The 7,413-nt window shown below is 24.8% G+C and overlaps 1 long non-coding RNA gene across 1 annotated transcript; it reads left to right on the top strand.

The window, feature by feature from the left end:
• Positions 1-943: 943 nt before the first annotated feature.
• On the top strand, positions 944-5,362 carry LOC145846199 (uncharacterized). The gene is made up of 4 exons (XR_014370657.1): positions 944-1,058; positions 3,382-3,454; positions 4,682-4,766; positions 5,167-5,362. It is a non-coding gene; the product is annotated as an uncharacterized LOC145846199 (long non-coding RNA).
• Positions 5,363-7,413: the final 2,051 nt, after the last annotated feature.

Here is a 7,413-nt window from a genome sequence, read left to right as displayed (position 1 = left end):
GAAATAGTTGGTTGTTATTGATTTTAAAATCCTAATATAAATTTCTTGCTTTATTCTAGGAATATAATCAGGTTAGGTTTCATTTGGGCTCTTTGAGTCATATGAGTGTGTGCTTAAATTGCTAAACAAATACCCATAAGTTTTTGAAAAAAATAACAAATTTGGAAAAAAAGTTTAAAATTTTCAGTTTACAAATAATGTTTAACATTTTCAATGGAAACTTTAATACATCAAATGAAAATGTAAAACTGATATTCATATACAGAGCTTATTTACTTATCCAGGCACGTTGGGTAAGATTTATCTATAAACATGCCTGAATAACCATTTTTCCAGAGAAGTAAAAAAGAACATTTTATTCATAAAATTATATAACCGCTGTATATTATGCAATGCATAATAATTAATAAAAAATTTCTACTTTAAAACTTTCTTCACTTTACAAAATGTCAAACTAAGTTAACCTGCTTGTGCTAAACTGCATTAAAGATTTAGGCACATTTTTCGTTACTATTTTACAAACTTCTATTTTCTTTAAAATAATTAATGCAACTTGTTTTTTTGATGTCATGTCCATTTATAAAACTTGTTTTGTTGAGACTGTCAAACTTATTCAATTTATAAAAGTAATTGTCATGCATCTCATCTTAAACAAAAAGTGTTTTAATTAGAAACTTTTATGATACAGTTGAAATAAAAATCAAGTATAAAAGATCTGTTATACATTCATTTTATAAAAAACTTAAGAGTTAAGTCAAGTATCAAAGAAACTTTATAAGTTTAGATAAACATCTTTAAGTCAAATTTTAAATAACATTATTTTGAAATAATTTTAAACTAACTTAATTTACATAAAGACATTTTTGAAAACTAAACCAGTTCTGGAAAAGTTTGAATGTTAGCTCTAGTAGTATTATCACGTCATAATAGTAAACTAAATTGCAGCACTTATAAAACACTTAAATTTGGAGGCAAGGAGGCCCCTTGATTAGCAGCCAAATAAATACAATTTGGGAGCTTAATCTGATGATCAACAAGTTAAACTGACTACATTCCGAGTAAATTTTTTTTAGTTTAAGTGAAAATTTAATTAATTTTCTCTTAATTTGTTTACATTTTTTACAATGCTTTAAACTGGTTTCTTAAATAACTGTACTAATTGTTAAGATAAATTGTAATTGCACTGTTAAACGTAATTACGAGAGCTTTTAATAAGTTTTATATTTTAGCATTTTTATTTATTATTTTGGTTAAAATTTTAGACCTTAATTTGCAATTTTTTTTTAAACTACCAAGAATTTTTTTTACATTACTTGTATTTTACTAATTAACTAATTTTGAATAAATATTGTTAAGCCTATTTACTGAGATAACATAAGTTGTCATTGCAAGATGCTACTGTTGAAATTAGTCCATTTTTAAGTTATAGAAGGGTAAAGTATTTTTATAAAGCTTGATTTTTTGTTGGTTTTTTAAGTAAAATTTAATTTCCTTTTAAGCTGTTTTACAATTAACTTAAGTGCAACTAATCAAAGTTTGAGATTTCAATATGTTACACTTGAAAGGGATAACCAAAATTGCAAATAATAATTGTTATTTAGATTTCGAGGGTGTGATTTTGTAAGTACTTTTAACTTATACAATCTAATTTTTTAAATTAATAGAAATTATTTGTAAGAGTAGTTTTAATATTGGAAAAATTGTAATGTAAGCGAAAGGTCCAATAGTTTTTTACAAAAACTAACATTGATTGGCTTTTATTTAGAACCTGTTAAGTTTTAAAATTAACATTGTCACAAGCCAGTTATATAGAATTTAAAAATAATTGTCTTAAATAGAAAAATCAAAAACAGTTTAAATTATGTTAAAAAATGTTTTAATTTTTTCAAATTTAAACAGTTTTTGCTTTAATAAGATTCAAATGTTAGTAATGAACTATCTGTAAAAATGTGAAGAAGATAAGTAAAAATAAAGAAGAATATTTTTTTAACTTTTTTTTGATAACTTGTTTTATAAGCAACGTATTGAGCTCACAAACTTTGATTGCTTATACCTAAAAAGTGTTTTTTTTTTTATCTAAAATGTTTGATAGCTAAGATAAAAGTCTTCATTATAAGATTCACCTGTAATAAGCAATGTTTACCCCCTTATGGCTGGTATGACCTTAAATAGTTTTCTAGATTTTTGGAAATATCAGTCATAAAATGCTTACATTATTATGTTTTCTTAATACAACAGTATGGCATTTTATGATCATACAATTTTTATTTTGAAAGTTGATTTCATTAGCACAAAAAACAAGGAAAATATGTATTTTAGCTGTTTTAGTTTTCTAAAAATTGCTAATAAAAAATAATCTCTATATGTTTTCATAAGGTGTGGTATGAGTCAAATATGCACAATGAAAATTTTGAATAAAGGTCAAATATACACAAAAAGTCACTTTTGCACTAAGGGAATTTTTAGCACAAAACATATGTGCCTGATGATGGGTCACTTTTGCACGAAATTTACAATTGCACAATTTTTCACCAAGGGTCAATTTTGCATAAGTGACAATTTTCCACAAGAATAAAAAATATTATTTATAAAGTAACCACCATATAAGGGTAAGGGGTAACAGTGATACTAAAAAACATAAAGGAAATAAAGAAACAACTTTAATAATATAAAGAAAAATAGTTACCAACTAACGGTAAGGATTAACAGTGATAGTAAGAAGAACAAAAATAGTAATAAGTTAAATTAGTTAAAAATAGTATATAATTTACCAGTAATTGGTAATTAAATTTTTAAATAAAACAGTTAGACCTCAAATAGCCTTAAGAAGTTATAGAAATTTTTGACTGGTTAAAAAGTATTCGAAATAAGTTTGATTGGTGAAACAATACCTGAAATTCTCAAACATAGCTGTTTGTTAGAAAACTTAATAGTCAATTGTGCAATGAAGTAACATTGGCCTGAATATAGATAGTTAAACAGAGGGTTGATGATAAAAAACCCACAGTCTAACTTTTTAAAGCTTTTGTTGCACTTTGATTGTTAACTATTTGCATTGTACAATTTATAACAACCATTAGTAAATTAATATTCATTTTTATTGCAGACTTATTTAAGTTAAAAGTGATAAAAGATTTTTAAGTAATTTTTGGTAGAATAAATATTTAACTTTTTCTGTTTACCACACTAAAAGTTTAACTTTTTAGGTGTTTATGCTTAAGCAAAAGCATTACCATAAATTTTGCAGTTTTCTTTTACATTTAACAAACAATTTTATTCCTAAGAACAAAAATTATTTTCAATGATGTTTTATTTACATTTGAGTAATTTAAAGTACTTTTAAGTACAGTTAAAGTAAACTTTAACATTAAAACTTTATAGATATGGCAGAGACTACAAAAGGAGGAATACATCAGAAAACACCCAGAAATGCTGTTTCTTATTTCTTTATGAAGCTAGTTTATTTGTTTTAAACATGTTTAAGTGTAACTTGTTGTAAATTTTATACATTTGATTTAAAGTTGGCTAGACTAACAAGTAATTTGTTTGCTTGTTTTTGTAAGTTTTCAATGTAATTACAATCAAAAAAAAGTATTTTAGAATTTTGGCTAAATGATTTTTTTAAATCTAGGAGCTATAATTTCTTTACCTCTTACACTTCGATTGTCTTAAATTATAATTTACAAATTAAGTCAAACAGCTAAAATTATTAAATTTGCAAAGTAGTTGTCTTTATAGCAGCTTTGAAAACAAGGTCAGTTGTGGCAATACACTTTACCCACAATCTTAAATAAATTTTGTGTGTGGCAGATTTTAACCATCTGAAAGCCACACGTATTTAAAATACATATATTCCATATGCTTGTTAAAAAGTAATCAGGTTTGTTGAGTTTTCAGCTCTACATTTTTGTATACATTGAATATCGTAAGACCATATGTGGCAAAGTTTGAATTGATTTGAATAGACTTATAGCTTGGCTTATTTTTTGAAAACAACCTTAGCATAAAAGTATAGAACTTAAAAATATAGTTTTGAAGTTTCAAGTCTAAATTAGTTTCACATGTGGTAGTTATAACAAAAATTCATTGTGCAGAATTTAAAAATACTTAAAGAAAGTTTCACAGAAGCTTTTATTTTAACTTACTGTAATTTCTTATTTTTTGTTAGCTTTAAGTTTTTTAAAAAAAAACATAAGTGCATCTGTGAAACTTTCTTCAAATCAAATTAAATTCCCTAAAATGTTTCTTTGTGATAATTGCCACATCTTAAGCAACTTCAACTTTAAATTCGAATTTTTATAGTCCCATACAGTTTACATCGGGGTGTTTTCAGAAAAAACCAAGCCAAGTCTCTCTAAGAGTTTATTCGAATCACTTTGCCCAAGGTGCTCTTATGATAATTCATGAATATAAAAAAATACAGCTAAAAACTAAAAAAATAACACCTTTTTATAGCTCCCCAATGTATATGCAATACGTGTGTAAGTATGTGTATTTATGCTTATCTGCTGTGTGAACATAATTAATACTTTTAACATACATGCTAGCAATGATGTACAAAAATTTTTATTTTTTAAGCTAAAAAGTACAAGCTCATATTTGAATAAAAGTTTTAATAAGAATTACGTGGTAGAGTATTGTTAACTTGTTTTTATAATAAGTTTATATTTTTACTAAACAGGGAATTATTTCTAAGAAGCCGGAAGATGTCAATTTGCATCAGATCATCTCTTACATTCTGGAAATCCCATGAGATCAAAGAGTAGGTTTTATAAATATTTAAACTTAATGTTGCAATATATATAACTATAGATGCTGGTTGTAAATTCATGTAGTACTACTGTATTCAGAAATTGTTTTTATTTTGATAAAACCACCTAAGCTGGTCCTCATTTACCCCTTAACAGGCCGCACTTTTTCTGGATTCAATCGCGTTTAATGATTATGTTTTAAAAATTGCCAAAAATGTTTCAGTTCAAAGCTTTTGAGTTTGAGTTTCGTTAGATTTTGATTTATAGTTCACATATCATAATTAGTGGTCAACGTAATCTAAATATTTAACTGTTTCGTTAAAGTCACCAAGTTTTATCGTTCATTTCTTACAGTTATACTGTACATAAATTATTGTATTCAAACGCCCATTTTACATTAACTCTTCACAGGTAGCCAAGCAACAAGACAATACTGCCACCAAGTGTCAATTCCTATCAACATCTGTATTTCAACCAATCACATTGACTGGTTTGTGTTGAATGAGATTGATGGAGTTTCGACCAATGAAGTTGGTGGATAATTGGATGAAATTTCAGCCAATAACGATTAAGAATCAGATGATACTACCTCCAGTGGCGACAGTTTTTAAAATAGGAAAATTTCAATGATTTTATTTGTTTATTTTATGATTAATATGATAGATTTTGTTAGCTCTAGTATGTTTAAGTAAAAAATAATTACCTTTGCGAAAATATATTGAACAATTTCACAAATGAAATATTTTTTTTGTTTGAATTAATACTTTTTTATTTACTGTGAGTTTTTAGTATTTTATAAACACTGTCTCTTTAAATTACAATACAAAGTTTTTACTTGTATAATGCTTTAAAATAGTTTTTATGAATTTTTGTTTAAATTTTAAAAGCAATTAATGATAAAAACCTATGATCAATCTAGAGATGTATCAATCACTTTTCACCGTGCTTTAAACTCTGTTTTTATTATGAAAATTAAAATTTACTTTAAAAAATTTAAATTTTAAATCAAAGCAAAAATCATAAGTTTAATAAGGTGGCTATTTCACCTGAAAACTTAGATATTATTTATTTGAAAAATCAAGCTATAATAATAACACTAGATTTAAATTGATTTAAAAACAAAAGTAAAAAAAGAAAACTATGGAATATTATATTCAAGTAAAAACAAAAACTTACAAGTTTTGTTTTAAAACCTTTTAAAATATATTAAGTAAAAAATATGCCTAATATTAATACAATAAGTTATATCAATGAAAAATAAAAATACTCTTTTGAGTTACATTTATTTTAAAATACATTTTAAGTACGTTTTGGTTTAATATATACATTTGAAAATGTTTCTCTTTTATATTTAAATTTGTATAAAAAAAATCAAAAAAATTATGAATAAAAAGACCTAAAAATAAATAAGTTGTAAATCTTGTATAAAACGGGAAAGTAAAAGTACTAGTAGTTACAGTTTTTGTTAACTCAACTTAATATAACCAAGATAGGTTTATTTAAAATAAGTCATAGATTTATTTAAAAAATTTAGTAGTCCACTGCTATTGTGGAGAATATTCAACTAATACTATTTACCCAATAGTTGAACCAATAAGGATTATTAAGGATTTTTTTTAACAAATTTAACTTAAATTAATAATAAAAATTTAAAATTGTACTTGTAAATTCTAAGTAATTTATTCAAACACAAATTTTTAGTTAACTACTAAAATTCAGTGAAGCTATTTCATCTTGAAAGTGGTATGAACTGTTTTGTAATACAATTAATATAGATGTGTATATAAAGGGTTTTTTTTTGGAAAACATCTAAAATTTTTTTGCAACCTTTTCTTAGGTTTTTTATTCTAAAGATTTCAAACTTTACAAAAGCTCCTTTAACTTTTAGATATAGAAAAAAAAATTAATGGCTGAAAATTTTATATAAACAAGAAACTAAAACTCACTAAAAGACCAAATAAGTCTAAACTTTTGTTTGTTATGTAAAAATTAAAAGTGTTTTTAAAAGTGGCAATTGTTGCTTGTTACTGGGTTGCTTTGTTGTCATACAGCATAGCTCAGGCTAGGTGACCTTTTTTGAAAATCAAACACTAATTAAAAAACTATATCTTTAAGTACTACTGTTATTCTGTTGTTACTTTTAGTGTTTCATTCAAGTCAAAGTAGTAAGCGTCAAGTTGTCGTCAAGTTTTAGCACATCAATATTTTATGTTTTCATTAAAACTAACTGACTCAGGCTAGTTTGCTGTAAGGCTAGGTTCTATTTTCTCGCACTCAAAGAATGACAACTTGTGAAGTTTTAAAAAAAATCTAAATTACAGTCAGTAGGGCCACAAATATTTTTTATTCAATCTTCAATTTAATTATAATAAATTATATAGTTTAAAATTAAAATAAATTATCTTATTGTTGTTTTGTTATCAAATTTAAAAGATAATATTACTTTGTTTTTTTTCCTTATTAAATCTAGTCATAGTGCTTTGCAGAAATGATACAAATTAAATAATATCATCTTTAGATAATTTTAAGTGGCCAAATGAACTGCATTTTTACATCATAAAAATGGTTAAAAAATTGAATATAGCTGAGTTGTCGTTATAGAATGTGAGACTTAAAAGTCGTTTACTCCTACTAACCAGCCCCTTTTAAAAGCTTTTAAATA

Source organism: Thalia democratica, unplaced genomic scaffold (assembly GCF_965202585.1).
Source record: "Thalia democratica unplaced genomic scaffold, ktThaDemo2.hap1.1 HAP1_SCAFFOLD_336, whole genome shotgun sequence".
In the NCBI taxonomy this organism is placed as follows: domain Eukaryota; kingdom Metazoa; phylum Chordata; class Thaliacea; order Salpida; family Salpidae; genus Thalia; species Thalia democratica.
Note: the sequence above shows the minus strand (reverse complement) of the source record. Positions and strands in the feature narration are given on the sequence as shown.